The following is a 17,814-nucleotide window of genomic DNA, read 5'->3' as shown; positions in this document are numbered from 1 at the left end:
TTCTGAACATCTATGTGCCAAATGCAAGAGCACCCACTTTCATTAAAGAAACCTTACTAAAGCTCAAAGCATATATTGCACCTCACACAATAATAGCGGGAGACTAACACTTCACTCTCAGCAATGGACAGATCATGGAAACAGAAATTAAACAGAGACACAATGAAACTAACAGAAGTTATGAACAAAATGGATTTAACTGATATCTATGGAACATTTCATCCTAAAACAAAAGAATATACCTTTTTCTCAGCACCTCATGGTACCTTCTCCAAAATAGACCGTATAATTGGTTACAAAACAGGCCTCAACAGATACAAAGAAATTGAAATAATCCCATGAATCCTATCAGATCACCATGGACTAAAGCTGGTCTTCAATAACAACAAAAACAGAGACTAATCAGAGGGCAGAGAAAAAGTATCGAAATTAATAAAATCAGAACTGAGAAGGGTGACATAACAACAGAAACCAAGGAAATTGAAAAAATCATCAGATCCTACTACAAAAGCCTATATTCAACAAAATTGAAAAACCTGGATGAAATGGACAATTTTCTAGACAAATACCAGTTACCAATGTTAAATCAGGAGCAGATAACCATCTCAACAGTCCCATAACCTTCCTCCCCCCAAAAATAGAAGGAGTCATTAAAAGACTCCCCACCAAAAAAAGTCAGGGACCAGATGGCTTTAGTGCAGGGTTTTATCAGAGACAAAAGGAGGTCAAAGGAATACAAATAGAAAAGGAAGAAGTCAAAATTCCACTATTTCCATATACTATGATAGTATACTTAAGTGACCCCAACACTTCCACCAGAGAACTCCTAAACCTAATAAACAACTTCACTAAAGTGGCTGGATACAAAATTAACTCAAACAAATCAGTAGCCTTCCTCTACTCAAAAGATAAACAGGCTGAGAAAGAAATTAGGGAAAGGACACCCTTCACAAGTCACAAACAATATAAAAGACCTTGGTGTGAATCTAACCAAGCAAGTAAAAGATCTGTATGACAAGAACTTCAAGTCCTTGAAGAAAGAAATCAAAGCAGATCTCAGAAGATGTAAAGATTTCCCATGCTCATGGATTGGCAGGATTAATATAGTAAAAATGGCCATCTTCCCAAGAGCAATCTACAGATTTAATGCAATCCTCATCAAAATTCCCACTCAATTCTTCACAGAGACAGAAAGAGCAACCTTCAAATTCATTTGGAATAACAAAGAGCCCAGAATAGCAAAAACTATTCTCAACAATAAAAGAACTTCTGGGGGAATCACCATCCCTGATTTCAAGCTATACTCCAAAGCTATAGTGATAAAAAAAAAAAAACAAAAAAAAACAAAAAACAAAACAAACAAAAAAACTGCATGGTATTGAAATAGGAACAGGCAGGAGGATCAATGGAAAAGAATAGAAGACCCAGAAATGAACCCCCATATCTAAAATCACTTGATCTTTGACAAATGAGCTAAAACCATCCAGTGGAAAAAAGACAGCATTTTCAAGAAATGGTACTGGTTCAATTGAAGGTTAGCATGTAGAAGAGTGCAAATTGATTCATACTTCTCTTCTTGTACAAAGCTCAAGTCCAAGTGGATCAAGGACCTCCATATAAAACCAGCTAACTAAAACTAATAGAAGAGAAAATGGGGAAAAGCCTCAAACACATGGCACAGGGGGAAAGTTTCTGAAGAGAACACCAATGGTTTACGGTCTAAGATCAAGAATTGACAAATGGGCCCTCATAAAACTGCAAAGCTTTTGTAAAGCAAAGGATACTGTCAATAGGACAAAGTGGCAGCCAACAGATTGGGGAAAGATCTTTACCAATCCTACATCTGAGAGAGGGCTAATATCCACGGTATACAAAGAACTGAAGAAACTAGACTCTAGAAGATCAAATAAGCCTATTAAAAATGGTGTACAGAGCTAAACAAAGAATTCTCAACTGAGGAAACTCGAGTGGCTGAGAACCACCTAAAGAGGTGTTCAGCATCCTTAGTCATCAGGGAAATGCAAATCAAAACAACCCTGAGATTCCACCTCATATCTATCAGAATAGCTAAGATCAAAAACTCAGGTGACAGCAGATGCTTGCGAGGATATGGAGAAAGAGGAACAATCCTCCATTGGTGGGATTGTAAGCTGATACAACTACTATGGAAAGCAGTCTGGCAGTTCCTTAGAAAATTGAACATAGCCTGAGCTATGTTCAAAATTGAACATAACCTGAGCACCCAGCTATGCCACTCCTGGGCTTATACCCAAAGATGTTTCAACATACAACAGGGACACATGTTCCAACGATGTTCATAGCAGCCTTATTTATAATAGCCAGAACCTTCTCTAAAATTGACCATATAATCAGTCACACAGCAAACCTCAACAAATATAAGAAGACTGAAATAACCCTTGCATCCTAACAGATCACCATAGATTAAAGCTGGACTTCAACAACAGCAAAAACAACAGAAAGCCTATAGATTCATGGAAACTGAACAACTCTCTCTACTCAGTCGTCACTAGGTCAGAGAAGAAATTAAAAAAAAAAGAAATTAAAGATTTTCTAAAATTCAATGAAATAAGGGCACAGCATACCCAAACTTATGAGACACTACGAAAGCAGCGCTAAGAGAAAGTGTCATAGCACTGAATGCTTTCATAATGAAATTAGAGTGTTCTTATACTATGAGTTAAAAGCATATCTGAAGGCTTTAGGAAAAAGAAGCAAACATACCCAAGAGGAATAAACAGCAAGAATAATAAAACTCACAGCTGAAATCAATCAATTAGAAAGACAGATAATAATACAAAGAATCAACGAAATTAAGGGCTGGGTCTTTGAGAAAATCAATAAGATAGACAAATCCTTAGGCAAACTAACTTAAAAGGCAGAGAAACAGCATCCAAATCACCAATCAGAAATGAAAAGAGAGGCATAACAATGAACACTAACAAAATTAAAAAAATCATTAGGTTTTAGTTCAAAAGCCTATACTCGACCTATATTCAAAAATCTAAATAAACTGGATGAATTTCTAAATAGATAACATAACAACTACCAAAGCTAAATCAAGATCTGGTAAATTATCTGAATATTCCTATAACCCCTAAGGACATAGAAGCAATCATTAAAAGTCTCCCAACCAAAGAAATCTCTGGGCCAGATGATTCTAGTACAGATTTCTACCATCAAGGAAAAACTGATGCCAGTACTCCTCAAACTATCCCACAAAATACAAGTAGAAAAAACACTGCCAAACTCATCCTATAAGGCCACAGTCACACTTATACTTAAACCACACAAAGACTCAACAAACAAAGAATTTCACACCAGTTACCCTTATGAGCATTGCTGCAAAAAGACTCAATAAAATATAAGAAAACCAAATCCAAAAACACACCAAATACTTCATCTAACATTATCAAGTAGGCTTCATCCCATGGATACAGGCATGCTTCAATATACAAAAATACATTAATGTGATCCATGATATAAATAAACTGAAAAAATTTACATGATCATTTAGATGCAGGAAAAGCCTTTGACAAAATCCAACACCTCATGATGATAGAATTCTTGGAGAGAGCAGGAATATAAGGTGCATGCCTAAACACAATAAAGGCAATATGAAGCAAGCTAATAGAAAACATCAAATTAAACTGAGAGAAATTTAAAGTGTTTTCACTAAAATTGGGGGCATGACAAGGCTGTCCACTCTCCATACATATCTTCAATATAGTATTGGAAGTTCTAGATGGAGCAATATGACAACTAAAGGAGATTGAGGGGATACAAAGTGGAACAGAAGATGTAAAAGTATTGCTATTCACAGATGAAATGATAGTATAGATAAGGAACCCCAAAAATTCTACCAAAGAACTTCTACAGCTGATAAATACCTTCAGAAATGTGGCAGGATACAAAATTAACTGAAAAAATATCAGTAGCACACCTCTCTACAAGCAATAAGTGAAGAAATAAGGAAACAGTACCCTCACACAAATAACATAAAACTCATTGGTGTAACTCTCACCAAGCAAGTAAAAGACCTGCATGACAAAAACTTCAAGTCTCTGAAGAAAGAGATTGAGGAAGATATCAGAAGATCAAAGATGTCCCATACTCATGAGTAGGAAGGACTTACAGTGAAAATGGCCATTTTCCCTAAAGCAATCTGCAAATTCAATGTAATTCTCATCAAAATTGCAACACAATCCTTCACAGACCTTCAAAGAACAATTATCAACTTCATGTAGAAAAACAATAAACCCAGGATAGCTAAAATAACCCTCAACAATAAAAAAAAACTTCTGAAGGTATCACTATCCCTGACTTCATGATGTACTACAGAACAATAGTAATAAAAATTGCATGATATTGGTATAGGAACAGACAGGTGGATCAATGGAAGCAAATCAAAGAGCCAGAAATAAATCCACACATCTACAGACACTTAATTTTGACTAAAAGGCAAAAACCATACAATGGAAAAGGGAAAAAATCTTCAGCAAATGGTGCTGGTCTAACTGAGTATCTTCACATAGAAGAATGCAAATAGATCCATATCTACCACCCTGCACAAAACTCAAGTCTAAGTGAATCAAAGACCTTAACATAAACAGGATACAATAAATCTAATTGAACAAAAAGTGGAGAATAGCCTTGAACTTATTGGCACTAGAGAAAATGTCCTGAACAGAACCAATGGCTCAAGTTCTAAGATGAACGATTAATAAATGGGACCTCATGAAACTGAGAAGATTCTGTGAAACAAAACACACTGTCAATAGGACAAAATGGCAGCCCATAGATGGGGAAAGGATCTTCACTAACCCTACATCTAACAGGAGGGTGGGATGCTGGAGGGTGGGGGTTGACTCCCAGAGTAGGGATTCCTTTTCTCAGGAGAGAAGGGCTTGGTGGAATGGGGGGAACTTGTGTGAGGCAAGACTGAGAAGACAGGAAAAGCTGATATTGAGTGTAAAGTGAATAACTCTATAAATAAACAAACAAATAAATAAATAAATAAGATCTAAATGACAAGACTAAGCCTTGTTGTTAATCTTAGCTGCATATAAGGTAAGATTTTCCATGTTTTCTATTATATAGTTATTTCTTCATTTACCTTTCCATCATAAGAAGGAAATCACTGAGCTCAATCCACAGGTAAATGACTGAGGCTTAAGTTTTTTCAGATCATCTTGAAATTGATTCCCCAGTTCTGAGGCAAGCTGCTGGAACATAGCCATAGTGATTCTAACACAGAGATAAACACAAGTCAGCTGGTCAGGCTGTCATATTTTGCATGCTCTCCCAGCTTACACCACAGAATACTAAACAGCTGTAATCCCAAAATTCAAGGTCCCCAGAAACAAGAACTTGCTGAGTGAGTCCCTAAGTCACAATGGATTTAATAATTTTATACCTCATGAATTACTCTCTCTCTCTCTCTCTTTCTCTCTCTCTCTCTCTTTCTCTCTCTTCTCTCTCTCCTTCCATCCTTTCCCTCTTCCCTTCATTTCTTCTTTCTTCCCTCCCTTTCCTTCCTCTCTCCCTCCTTTCTTTCTTTCTTCCTTTCTTTGTTTCTTTCTTTCTTTCTTCAATTAGTTTGGTAAAACTTTCCACAGCTTTGAATTAATTTTTGGTAATTGGCTACCTTTCTACTCCCCTTGTGTCATCTTACAAGTCACATTATGCCTTAACAGGAAAATTATATAAACCTTAAGCAACATTGTGACCTGCTTCCTGACACTGTTGTCCACAGTCCCATTTGCCATATGCTGTTTTAAATACAAACAACAACCCGTTCCATGGTGATGCCATCACAAATTCATTGTGTCTGCATACTTTGTTTATACAATGTCCCTACTCCAGTTCAAGTTTGAATGTCACTGGTACACAGTATCAGGCATTCCTTAAAAGTTCCATAGAAAAAAACACCAGCTTTACAAACCAATCAGTCATGGCTTTAAATCCTTCTGTTTCTGTATAGCCCATGTGAACTTGACCATATATGTTCCTTCAGGTCTGCGTCTTAGATTTCTAATCAGTAGATCTGAAAAAAACATGATGCTGGAAACAATGTAGGGCTGTTGAGCAGATAAATCACGTCTTAAATCTCATAGTTTAGTGATTGACAAATAGATCAATTAATACTAATTGCTCTCTTCACTTTCTGGCAGATAAAACTATTCATTCCTCAGTAATTATTGACAATCAAAAATAGTAATTGTGGTTTTTTTTCTTCTCCACCAGAACTTTTGTATCAGATATTTGTGAAAAGGTTTACACATGTGATTCAGTAAATATTAAATGGCCACTGTGCATCAGAAATTATTCCTAGAGCCTAAAATAGAAAAAGAAGGCAGAGTTCCTGATTTTCTGTGTCCCCTAATTTTGCCACAGAAATGAATATAACTACTAAGTATATGGTAGTGAGTCAGTTACTTACTGCATTTAAACTGTTTTTTACAAAATTCTGAGAGAACAAGTTTAGTGGGAAGATGACACCAAATAATACATTCTAATGGTGATACAAAATAAGACCTGTGAAGGAGACAATATAGACAGGTTGCTTCTGCAAGAAGGCAGTATAGGAAAGAATAAAGGAGACTACTGAAAGGAAGGCAGAGTGCAAAGATGCTGGAGATACAAGTTGTTTACAGACCCATCTGGAGTGACAGGCAACTAAGAAGAGAATCAATTTTGCCCCAACAAGATAAAAGCAAAATCTGTTAAGTCCCCGAGGTAGTGTCAACATGGTGCAAAACACTCAAAGTAACTGTGAACTCAGCAGAAGCAACGATTTCAGTTACTAAGTCTAGATCTTGTTATCGGAGCTGGAAGCCACCTTCCTCTGAAGACATATCCTGCCTCTGCAATTATTGTACCAGATCCGTCTGCAGCACTATCATTCGTGAGCTTGAAAGTGAAGCAGATTAACTTGGATAAATCATACAACCAAGCCAAAAAAATGATGTTTTAGTATTTTATATAAAATTTTTTTGAAGATGGCAAGAAGAAAAAACACCTGAAGTATATGGGTTATTCCAAGAAGAGATGAGCAAGTGTTATCCATGAAAGTATGTACCACATAAACACATCCCATGTCTACAGCCTTAGGAATTCTCTAGAATATGTTCATTGTTAGGCAGAGCTACCAACTTCCAGTGATGTCAGCTAACACTCATCCCACCCACTCCAGGTCATCAAGTAAGTTGCCCCAAGGATAGGTATCTATTCTTTATTTCATTCAAAAGAATTCAATCTTGCAAGATAGTTTAGGTAACAAGAGATTTTGAATTAGCCCCATCTTTCACCTGAGTTTAGCAGTCATCCCCATTGGAACCTATATCAATACAACCCATAGACCACACCCTTGGGACCCGTATCAATAGACCACACCCTTAGAGATTCCAAAGCTGGGATAGCTGCAGTACAAGGACCTCTTGTAGATTGTATGATTCCCCAGTCATCATTATTTTTATGTTCTTCTCTATCAGTTACATGACTCCTAATTTTTAAAACAATATCTTCATGATTTTCTGCCCAGGCTATGAAAGAAAAACTTGGATTAAAAACATATTATATATGATCACTAATTTAATCAGTTTTTAATAAAAGGAGTTTTAAGAAAAAGAAGATTCTGGAAGCTGTATAGCAATTTTACAGTTCCTGTAGAAAAAGATGTTTAAATTATGTACTTACAAGCTCAGAATTCTGCCAAATCCCTAGATGTTACTGTGCTCTCCCTTCATGAGTAATATTTCAGAAAAATCATCAAATGTAACCTTGGTCTAGCTGGTCTTTTAAATTATTTTTTCAACTTTTTAATTGGTTCCTTATGAATTTCACAACATGTACCCCAATCCCACTAATCTCTCTCTCCCCTTCTATCTGCCCTCCACTCTTACAACCTCCTCCAAATAGAAAAAAAGTCTTGTAGAAGCTGTAGTGTGTCGCAGTGTGTCTCACACTATACCCCTCTGTCCATATTTTGCTTGCAAGCGTTTATTCCAATGACTCGTTGGTCTGGTACAAGGTCTCTGGCTTCTGCTACTCTTTCAATACTGAAACCTCGCTGGGTCTCCTCTCAGATATCCTATCATGTTGTTGCCCTGTGTCATGGAGATCCTATCGGTTTGTATCTGTAGGACTAGGTTTTATGAGCTCCAGCGGTTCATCAACTGGGTAGATGTTGGAGTGGGCCAATTCAAATCCCTGAATCTGAGCCTGAGAGGTATCTGAGCTGGTTAACTTCCAGCTCTTCCTCTCTCAGGGTCTTGAAGCCTGCTTACCTGCAATTGCAAGCCCCACAACCAGGGCCAGCTCTATCCTGCCGCCCAGGTGAAGTATAGAGTCTACTCTTCCTAGTGCTGAAGTTGGTGAGGGACATGGCCAGTTTCTGCACTCTCATAACTCCAGGGTGGGGCCAGCACTCTCACCTTGGCATGGGACAAGGGAGGGAAGGAGGGCATCTCTTCCCTTGCCAAAACTATAGCCCAACACATCAGTGGCAGGGCTAGATGTCTCATGCTCATGCCCTTGGAGGCGATTTGCCTGCCCCTACCTTCCAGCCCTACAGTCAACCCCCATCCCCCAACTCCTATCCTCCCATCCCCCTATTATCTATTCCCTCCCCCCTGCCCCCCCGCTTCATCCCCTTACCTCCACCTCCAATCCCAACCCCTGCCACCAGGATCAGTCTACTGTACTGTTCAGTCTAGGTGCAAGGCCTGCTCTCTGCTCTCTGCTCTCCTCTGTGCTGTAGCTGGTGAGGAGCAGGGCCAGTTCTCCTGCTCTTATGAACCACGGTCATGTCTGCAGTCTGTCTTAACTGGTGAGGGGTGAGTGGAGAGGATATTATCTTTTCCTTGTCTAGTCTGGTAGGGACTGCGCACTGGCAACTCCCTCAGTGGGTGGGGCCCGCTGTTCCTAGTACTGCAGCTGTCTAATGGCTCTGGTGCCTGCAAAGCCAGCTCTCGCACAATGCCCAAGTGAAGAGGGAAGGGGCCAGTTCTGAGTAGCCCTCACATATCAGCCTATCCCCAGGTAGCAGCCCAAACCTGGAACATCTGCCTGACCTTTAGTGGCAACAGACCTCTGCTGCTGCAGGGCCATGGACCCAGACATAGCCCCTGGTGATATAGCATAGGCCAGAACCCTACCATGGTCCCAGGTGGCATTAGGGGCTACTCACGTCTGGCTGTTTGCTACTTCCCTCAAGTCTTCAGTTCTGCCTCTCTTCATTGTGCCACCTCTTTCTCTTTCTCTTTCTCTTCCATTTCTCCACCACTTATTTGCTCCTCTTAGTGGTACCTGGGGACTCTGAACGTCTGGGGTTAACTCAGGAGTAGCTGCAGGAGTGCTATCCCACTCACACATTATGGTGCCAGACAGGGGTCATCTTGGGCATGCTCTGTCCCCACCAGGCTTGTACTGCATCAGATTGATGATAATCTCGGGATATCTCCCTGTCCATTGAGCCAGTCCATTGTTTGTGTTGGGCTCACTCTTCTCCCTGATTGCCCCAGTGGACCCTTTCAAGGGTCGGTCATCTGTTTTGGTCTCATTCCTGCCTGGGGCCTTCTAGTCTCTGGCTTGCTCCATATCTTGGAAGGCCATTTAGGCCTGTGTTGCACCAAAAATGCTGGTCATCTTAGGCTAGTTGCCTGTCTGAGCCCCTTGGTACTGGTGGTTGTCTTAGGCTCACACTTTTTCAGAGAATATTAGGCTACTATTATTATAAGATTAGAAATATTATACATATATTCATAGGTCCAATATAGCAGCCACTCCTGTAATGCTTCTAGAGTTCTTTTTTTTTTTAAGGTATGTTTATTTATTTATTTATTTATTTTTAAAGATTTATTTATTTATCTCATGTATGTGGGTACTCTGTCACTGTCTTCAGACACACCAGAAGACAGCATCAGATGCCCATTACAGATGGTTGTGAGCCACCATGTGGTTGCTGGGAATTGAACTCATGACCTCTGGAAGAGCAGTCAGCACTCTTAACCGCTGAGCCATCTCTCCAGTCCCCTTATTTATTTATTTTATGAATGTTTTGAATCTATGCATATGTGAATATCATGTGCATGCTTGGTGCCTGAAGAAGTCAAAAGAGGGCATTAGACTCCCCAGAACTGGAGTTACAGATGGTTGCAAAACATCAAGGGAGTGCTAGATATGAGCACAGGTCCTTGGTCGGAGCAGTAATGTTCTTAACAACAGGGTCAACTCACTATCTCCTTTAGCTGTTCTTATTAACTAAATATGTGTGCTTTCAGAAAATATAAGAATTAAATTTGTATCTAAGGAAGCTGAATCATTTTAAGTTTGAAAGTATTAACAATATTAAGCAAAAAATCTTTATTAAGATGTTAATGTCATATTGTCAAAAACAGAAAGTAGTTTACCATTGAGGTACTGGTTTTGATTACATATTAGTTCTTAAGTACATTAGCTAAGAGTAGAAAGATGAATGAAATGAGATAAGTGAATTGTTAGTTTTGTTTAAAAATCATAATCATTTGAAATTAATTGCTAACTTGTTTGGACAATGCTAAATATTTACTGTGAGGCATATTCTGTAATGTTCTCAATTATCTTCCTTTTATCTCTGCTTCACATATGGGAGGATAGAAAATGAGTTCTTGGATATTAAAAACATCTTGTTTAAGATTGAAAAAGTTTTAAAAATCCTAACATGTTGAGATGGGTTTATAGGTTGCTGTCAGAAAATTTATGCAATGGATTCAAAACAACAAAACAAACAACCACACAAACAAACAAAAGAAATCAAATAAGCACAAAGCTGAAGTTGAACCCACACTCAATGGATCTGAAGAACCCAAATAAGCAATGAATTGATAATTTAAAAAATATTAAAGTTAAAGAATTATATTCTATATTTCCATCTCACACGCAGAAAACGTACACAAAAGAAACGTAAGAAATTAATGACATAAAGGTACCAGAATGTCTTGATGAGCTCCTAGGACCTATTATCTACTTCCTGCTGGACAGGATCTCAGTAACAGCATTCTCAATGTGAGCTATAAAAACACTTTAAATTGTACTCCAAAGCCAAATGGATTAAAAGCAGCCTGTTTACAATGAGCAGCTTCAGATGTGATGTAGCCCTATTAGGTTTCAGTAAATAAAGAGGTCAGAGGAGATAGTTTCCATATGAGCAAAGAGTGCTTGGTTTCTAGGTCATGCTGCTGAAGCTTTTCTGGAGAGACTTCGGGGTTTTTTCATAAACTGTTAAAGGAGAGTAAAAAGGGAAATGAAGGCAAAAAAAAAAAAAAAAAAAAAAAAGAAAAAAGAAACAAGGACATTTCTAAATTTACAAACTAACACCTTAGTTCACACCTTTGTTGTCAAAGTGACTAATACTTGTTAAACACGATGTTTACCTAGGGTCTTATGTTAAACAACTTGGTGCAAATCATACAGGTTTGAAAACTAAGGATCCATATCTACAGTAGAGAGTATAGTGTATTCTAAACTGTTCTCATTCCCAACACTAGCTCTAGCTCACGAAGAATACCAGGGACACTTCCAGAGAACAGAGAAAGCAATCTTAGTAGGATTCAAAGAGAAGCAAAGAAAAATGGAACTAGAACAGCAATCAGACCCAGCTATGAAGAGGTAAATCTCTCAGGATTCACTCTGAGACATAGAGAAAATGCAAAGAAAGTATTCTCTGAGTGGGATGGACAAGAGGGAAAGAAGCCAGGGGGCTGGTCTTCAAGGGCCATCTGCATTGTCATACATAGGTGTGTGTTTGTCAAGTGGGCAATGGGAAGCCACTGGAAGGGCTTAAAGCAGGTAAGTAGAATATTCAGGTTTACAGAGTGGAAAGATTACTTCAAATGCAAACATAATTCATTACAGCATTTAGAGATGGGGGACTTTATGGTGGACATCCAAGTTAAATATTTCTTGTTTCTTAAAGTGCTGGAAGCAAGCTCCAATCATATTTATAGAAGTGGTTCTCAGATATTATGTTTTCCACATGCTTTTATATTAAATGATTATAATCACCACTAATTATTCTTTAAGACAGTAATAATATCTATCTTTTGTGTGCTCTTGGGCCATACTGTGATTCTGTGTTCAGTGCTCTGCATTAGGACAGATAGAAGCCACCATAAGTGATCATACACTGCAACTCAACCTACATATTTTCATCCTCATTATTATACAAAAGTTATATATGTTTAATAGAAAACCCCACTTTGAATTGTGATCTTATTATCTTATTCCAAGTTCTCTATATACTCAATATTTATGATACTCCTTAAAGATGCTGGGCAGTGGTAAAAAAAAGCCACAGTTCCCAAGCAGCCATGTTACAAAGATGAATAATTGATAGTCTACAGTGTGTTGCACTGGGAAGCCTGGAAGTTGATCGGTTCAATGTATTAAATGTGTTTTCGGTTTCATATTTTCAATTTGTAGTAGGGTCACTGGGAAGAAAATCCTCATCATAAGTCACAGGGCATCTGTAGTTCAAAAATTGTAACAGGGCAGGGAAGTTAAGGTAATTAGTTGATTTATTGTGATTCTGTTCTCTAATATTTAATTTTGAGACGGATGCTAAAGGCAGGGATTAGTGTAAGGTCTAAGAACAAACTCTAAGAAATAATGAGGGCTAGAACAAAGGCAGTGAGGGTGGAAATGGAAATTTCTAATTTTAATTTTTTCTTTTATTTTAAGATTATAATTACATAATTTTCCTCTCTTTCATCTAAACCTTCAAGTGTATCCATCTTTGGTCTCTTTGAAATCTATGGCCTCTTCTTTCAGTAATTGTTACACACACATACACATACATACACATACATACACATGCACACACACACACACAGAGGGAGGGAGAGAAAAAGAGAGAGAGAAAAAAAAGAGAGAGAGAAAGCCCTAAATGAACAAATACAACATGTTCAGTTCTTATAATGTGCATGTATGTATGTTTTCAGGGCTGACTATTTGGTATTTGACAAATAATATGTGTGTTCTTCCCTGGAGAAGACTATTTCTCCTGCTCTCAACATTTTATAATTGTATGTAATTCTTTGTCTATAGTTGAAGCCACTTAGCCTTTTATTTTGCTTCATGTTAACATGTACATTGTTATTGTCCTTGCTCAGTTCCTGTGTAGCAAAATATATAGGTGAGATTTTATGAGTATAGCTTCTGATATTCCTAGAGACGTAATTATATACCAAACTCTGTGTTCTTCTCACTCTTCCCATCTTTTGACTCCCATTTCTGTAATTATCCTTGGTTCTTCTCTATCAGATATATCAGTGTGATTGAGCTCCACAACTCTGCATTTTAATTTGTTGTTGTTTTCTATCATCATCTCTGTCTCTGCAAAGAGAATTTCCCCTGATATGAGGTAAGGACTACATTTATCTATGTGTATAAGAACAAATGTTTACAATGTAGGTAATGATTAGGCTGAGTCAGCAAAGTGACAGCTGTAGATATTTTTTCAAGATCCATGACTTCTCCAGCCCTGGTTACTTGGCTATGTTTCTAGCACCAGGTGTAATTTATCTGTTTTTCAGTAGGTTTTAACCCCAATTTGAGAGCTGTTGGTTACTACCAACTTATGGATGCCAACACTGAAACCTTATGGTTATTATGCCATGCTGGTCATTGTGGTTCATAAACATCATATGTAAGTTTGACTGTTGGTTGCTTCCTTCCTTTAGTAGATTGGCAGGTACCTTTTGGCACCATGAAAGCTTTCTCTCAGGAAGGAGGCTATGAGGTCAGTTTCAGATTAGACTTTAGCCTCTAGACTTTGTGTCTGAAGTGCACAATATCTTCAGTAATAGAGACTTACCTTCTGTCTCTGAGGGCAACCAAGAGCAATAGCAATAGCCCCTTACATACCACATCTAATCTCTCTATCAAGGCAGATCTACCCCAGTATTAAAGGATCATTCACTGTTGGTAGGATTGCAACTTTGACTAGCCATTATGAAAATCAATGTGAAGAATTCTCAAAAACATAGCCATAAGACCCAGCGACACTACACTTTGGCATATATTCAAAGGACTTGATGTTCTACTCCACAGATAATTGTTCAGCCATGTTCACTGATACTTGCAGGAAGCGGCGGTTAGCGGTGAAACATTTGCCATTTCAAGATGGCGCAGGCATCCTGTCCTCCCCACTAGTAAACAACTGACTGCGCAGGTGCAAAAGGCAAAAAGCGCGCCAAAAGTCATTGCCCATCCCGGGGCGTATTATGGGTAATGAGTGAACAGCCAATCAGAAGTGAACACATCACTCTAGGGTGTATTTAAGCTGTGCCTCTTCCAGTCTTTTGGTCTTTTCTGCTTCTGCTTATACAAGAATAAAGCCTCGCTGTGGTAACCACCCGAACACCGCCTCACGTGTCCTTTTTCACGGGCAAAGGGGACTCAGGAGGCGCGCAGAACATCTGGCATCGAAACCCGGGAATTTCAAGGTGCCGCGGAGAGACCCCCCAAGTTTTGGGGCGGGTTAAAAGACTACAGGAACGAGGTATGTCTCTGGAAGGTATGCCTGGGGTGGAAGCTTTCATTGCGAGAGGATATTCACCCATTACTGCCGCTGCAGTAGTTGGCCTCTTGCTTGTGTTTTCGCTTTTAGCTTGTTTGTGTTGTGAGGATTCAGCCGGTAGCACAGCTATTAGGGCAAGTCAAGAGGTTTCAAGAGAGGTCCGCTCCAGGCTATCAGAACCAGAGCGTGTTAGCCGGCATCAGGCCAAAGAGCCTGGAGAAAAAGATCAGGCCAAGGAGCCTGGAAAAGGGAAGCAGGCAAGAAGGCCTGGACAAAAGAAGCAGACCCAGGAGTCTGGTAAAAAGAGAGAGTACTCAAAAGAAACAGGGGCTACTGCAGAGCCTATTAAGGTTAAGGACCCTCCACCGGCTGTTGCGGCCCGGGGAGGGGAGCTGTTTGTGCTTATTCCACAGGTGAAAACAATTCAATTTGGGTCCCTACGAGGCTGGTTTAGATCGTGAAGAAGGAAGCCAGATTGCAAGATGACGACCCTGAGTCTCCTGATACTGATGTTCGATTTGGGGATAAGTATACCACTATGGGCCATAGTTAGATCTTGGCCTGTTCCCATGCCAGTACATTCAAATTCTACAGTGCTGCCATTGTTTACAGCTATTGAGTGTTACTTGGTTGCACCCGCCAACAGCCTGAGTTATATAATGCTACAAGTTTTCCATTTTACACTTTGTTTTGTGGCAGCAAAACTTTATAGCATAAAGGTAATCTACTTGGTGTTGATTTTAGAGAAAATAGATTGCTTACATCGTTAAAGATTGGTTTTGTTTCTCAAAATTATGGTTATACTCTAATATTACAAAAGAGGCTTAAAAACATAAGCTGCCAATATTCCATTGGCTACAGTTGGTAGTTCAACCGAGAGTTTGAAAATTTTTGATTTGCCTATGTTTATAGGGAAAAGATACAACATGTGTCTTTTAAAGTTTACAGTTTAAATTTAAGGTTTAAAGTTAAAGTTAAGGTCAAAATCACACAGTTCAGGACTAGCCAAGCCTCAGAGAACAGGCCGGAGGGAGGTTACATTTACATTTGAATTGAGACAATACAGACTGAGATGCAGAACCTCAGGTGCTAAAAGCTCCTTTTGTTCTGGGTCTTCAGGCCAGGTCCTAGAAATGTGCTTACCTGAATTCGTCTCTTGTCTTCATTGTTTCTTGTGAGAAGAGGGATAAATCTAAGACCCAAAGACTTTACAACAGTCTGTGGGCTAAAAGTTATGATTATGCTGGAGAAATTAAAATTATGTCTACTTGCCTCCATGAGTATAACTGTACCTGCTGATAAAATATGGTTCAAATTATTTTAATTCCTTTATATTCAAAGTTGTTAAAAATGAGATGCTTTGGATTCCTTTAATATATGTAACAATTATTAGAGAATAAGGTTGGCTTTTATCCAATATTCTCATTGGACAAAAAAAAAAAGATTGGTTATTAAATTAATCCAAAATAAAGTTCAAATTTAAGATTTATACAGCCTAACTTGCCTACTCCAGCTGCCATTTCAGTAAATGCTTATATAAAAGATGTTTTACACCTTCCCTTTACATTTCTGGTAAAGGTGAGAGGTTTACAGGCAGTAAATTTATTCATAATTTTTAAGAGCCCATGAAGTGATATTTGTTAGAAATAATTGCTTCAGAAAATGGTTAATTGTTTTACTATATATATATATATATATATATATATATATATAGTTATATATACTATATATATAACTATATATATATATATATAGTTATATATACTATATATATAACTATATATATATATATATATATATATATATATATTGTTGTTGCTTTAATACAAAAAATTAAGAGGTTAAATCTTTTAGTGTATATTATTCATTGTGTGATACTTTATCAGTGGACTTCTCTAAAGAAGTTTTCTACAAGCCATTGCTCAAATATAACGAGCTTTAAAAAATTTTGGATTACTTGTTGCTCCAGAAAGGATTCAAAGGCAGTGTCTTTTCAATATTTGAGACAAGTTGGAGCTAGAGAGATGGCTCAGCCGTTAAAGGATAAACTTAATTTAAAATATAAAAGCTGAACTCCCAGCAACCACATGGTGGCTCACAACCATTTGTGGTGGGGATCTATCGCCATTTTCTGGCTTGTGAGTGTACATGCAAAAGGAAAATAGTTTACTTTTAATCTTGATTTGCTCTTAGTGATTTTTAAAAGTTGTTTAGAGATATTAATTGGCTAAAACCTCATCTTAAGCTTGCCATAGGAGGATTTAAACATCTGTTTGATATTTTCAAAGGGATGCAAGTCCTAATTCCCCTTGACAATTAACTATAAAGGAGAGATAGCTTTGCTGAAAATAAAATAAACTGTTAGTTATTAACAGATAATTCCACTGTTTAAAATGTTAAAAAGGTGTATCTGCCTTTGTCTTGTTAAATGATATATTTCATGAAATACAAAATGTTTCAGCTACATGATCTAATATCTCTAGCCATTTGAATAACATTAAAATTAATAAGGTGTTTAGGAATGCATCTGCACAACCAGTGTCGGTGTGTGTGGACCCCCCATTTTCCTTTATGTTATCCAACTTTCAGAATAATTCTGATATCTTGGATTGTAAGAATGTTACATGCTTTTTGGCACAATGCTGGCATGGATCACTAGACCTAGCCTTGGTTGTGCACGTGCCTACCTTTGTGCCCATCCCAGTAGAAGCTGATCCTGAAACTCTCCCTACAACATCATTATTGAGACGTAAAAGAGACTTCGGTCAATCAGAGTTGATTTGCTCCAGGCCCATGTGGACCAGCTCACGGATGTGGTTCAAATGAGCTGCGTGTCAGCAACCCCACATCTAGGTATTACACCTCTGAGATTTATGAATGATACATTTATTCAAAGCCATAATCTTTCTGCTTATTTAAAAGGGAATTGGACTGGGTAGTTGGACCAGGTGCAGCAGCAATTGCAGATCCAGATCTTGAGCCTTGACGGAACACGAGTGGACCCTGTTTCCCTTGGCGATTTTACTTCTTGAATTTCTTCTGCCTTTTCCTTCTTTCTTAAAGGGTGGGGTTAGGCCTGTTTGATGCAGCCCTATGTTGTGGATTGGTGTTCATGATGGTTGGTCTGTAAGCTCAGAGCCCAGCAAAAACGTGACAAGGCCACTATCGCCCAAGCACTCGCAGCCTTGGAGCAAGGATCTCCCCCTGAAATTTGGCTATCTAGGCTAAGCAAGTAG

This window comes from Arvicanthis niloticus, chromosome 20 (assembly GCF_011762505.2).
Source record: "Arvicanthis niloticus isolate mArvNil1 chromosome 20, mArvNil1.pat.X, whole genome shotgun sequence".
Classification (NCBI taxonomy): Eukaryota; Metazoa; Chordata; class Mammalia; order Rodentia; family Muridae; genus Arvicanthis; species Arvicanthis niloticus.
The sequence above is the reverse complement of the archived record's forward strand: the minus strand, read 5'-3'. Positions refer to the sequence as shown.